Raw genomic sequence first — 2,386 nt, 5'->3', positions numbered from 1 at the left:
CATACGAGTCAGATAAAGCAGGAGCCTGGATGTGTTACAGCTACTTTCCTCTTCAGATGTCTGCTGGCAACATCAATGAAAGCAATACAGACTGTAGCTATTAACACTGACCACAAGAGGGAGACAACACTTCTGTGGTTCATCAAGTCATGAATACATAGTAATACAGGTTATTATAATACAAAACTAAACAGTGTCCTATACTATTACTGAAGACTGACTGATGGAGTCAATTAAATTAACTTGAAAAGGATTGTTAAAACAAATCAAACATGCATTAGTCCTCCTCAGGTAACATATAAAACCTATGACTCATAAAGCTGTTTTCTAGTCCTGTTGTTTTGGAGACTTCATCCTAAACTGCTCATCTCACTCTGTCAGACACACAGCATCCAGCCTGAGTTCACAGCACTGCTGGACTACAAGAGACTGTTGTACCCAGGAAGACAATTTGCATACAAGAGCCACTTTGCATGGGCAGCACATGCTTCAGTGCTCTGGGAGTGTTTATAGCCCTGTGAGTTTAACACTTCATGACTGAGAGCTGCCCTTCATGGCAACACAATCCACAACAACAATGACTTACATCACCATCTTCATCTGGGCTTTCGCCATCTGCACTCAGGGTGAGAAATGTGTTAACTGTAATTTTGTATGTATTATTTTCTAAGATGTGTGTTCCTATTTTAGCAACAGATCAATTATTATTTACTAATACAATTCTTCATGTATTTAATGTAAAAACTTCTGGTTAAAGTAAAAAGGAAAAATCATGATATAACACGAAAAAAAAAACATGTGTATATTTTCAAACTCTCAGTAACTTAATATATGTTTATTATGTTTAGAAACCAGAGGACAGGTTACTGTGACTCAGACTCCACAAGTCAAATCTGTTCAACAAGGAGAGACAGTCACTGTGAACTGTAAAACCAGCAGTGCAGTGGGTACTTCTAGTGGCAAGCACTACCTAGCCTGGTACCAACAGAAACCTGGAGAAGCTCCTAAACTCCTGATCTATTTTGCCACTACCCGTCAGTCTGGGATCCCAGAGCGATTCAGTGGCAGTGGATCTGGGACTGACTTCACTCTGACCATCAGTGGAGTCCAGCCTGAAGATACAGGAGATTACTACTGTCAGAGTGCACACTACCTCAGTAGTAGCTGGGTGTTCACACAGTGATACACAGCTGTACAAAAACCTCCCTCAGCTGAACTGCACAGAGACTGCACTGCTGCAGCTGAGACCTACTGCAGGTGCTGAGGGTGAAGGCAGTGAAATGGGACACAGCCTGTGAGGAGCTGCACTGCACACACACTGAGCTTCAATAACAACACTGAGCTACAAACTGTCCTCTTAGGCCTCACTGCTGAGGGCTTAATCAAATTGTACTGCAGGTAGAAACTCACCTCGGTTATACACAACACAGTTCAATGAGGACTTACTCACTCAGACAAAAATATAATTGAAGTAATTAAAAAAACACAGTCCCGCCAGCTGACAAACGTAACTAAAGATATAAGTACACCCAACCACAAACTCACGCCACCTCCTCACGACAGCCCGCGGGTCCGAGTTACTCCAGCCGCTCGTCCGGACTCCCGGGCCGGTCAGCGCCAGCGGGCCTGATGAAGATCGTGTAACTTCACCAGTCAGTCCTTCCTTCCTCTCGCCACCGATTCCCTGAGATGTACTTTGATTTGTTTTTATAAAGCACTGGTTATCGCCTATTCTCTACACTGTTCACTCTTTGAATTTCAATAATAAAATAAACGTTATGAATGAACAACAATAATACAGTACAAGAAATAAATTGGGACCGATGTCCAGAAAGATAACAGAAACAGATGTTGTTTTACGGGCTTGTTAGCGTCTCCATACCACTGTAACACACTGAGGAACCTCTCTACACCGACTACATTACAGAAGAGGAAGCACATCGCGGTCTGCTCTGTTCGCCATTCGGAATCAGCAGTTGTTCTGGAGTTTCTCATTCCACACATCTCCGTTGCTGGACCAGGAGCAACAGACATGTAACTGTATCTGCTAAGACTGTTTTAGACACTTTATTTTGTTCAGGACATTTATTTTATTTGTATTTTCTTTAGAGACTGTTTGTTAAGAAGGGGACTGTGAAATTAGAACAGATGTAAAGAGAAAAGGAAAAAAAACGAAACAATGTAAGGGTGACATTGTGTGACCGCGATGCGTTTATGTTGGTGATTGGTAATAAGATATTCCACACAGGCTATATACACTGATATAGGATTACAAGAGGTAGAACTGCGCAGTGAATACGAATAGTTAGGACAGAAAGAGGTGTGAAAATGGTTTAACTTGGAAAAGAGAAGTCCAAATCTCTTCAGCAAAGAAAACTAAATAAAT

General features: G+C 41.7%; 1 long non-coding RNA gene across 1 annotated transcript; it reads left to right on the top strand.

The window, feature by feature from the left end:
• The first annotated feature begins 541 nt into the window (after window positions 1–541).
• On the top strand, window positions 542–1,145 carry LOC136766996 (uncharacterized). The gene is made up of 2 exons (XR_010821794.1): window positions 542–626; window positions 849–1,145. It is a non-coding gene; the product is annotated as an uncharacterized LOC136766996 (long non-coding RNA).
• The last annotated feature ends 1,241 nt before the right edge of the window (window positions 1,146–2,386 follow it).

This window comes from Amia ocellicauda, chromosome 13 (assembly GCF_036373705.1).
Source record: "Amia ocellicauda isolate fAmiCal2 chromosome 13, fAmiCal2.hap1, whole genome shotgun sequence".
NCBI classification, from domain to species: domain Eukaryota; kingdom Metazoa; phylum Chordata; class Actinopteri; order Amiiformes; family Amiidae; genus Amia; species Amia ocellicauda.
This window is presented reverse-complemented; position numbering and strand designations above follow the sequence as displayed.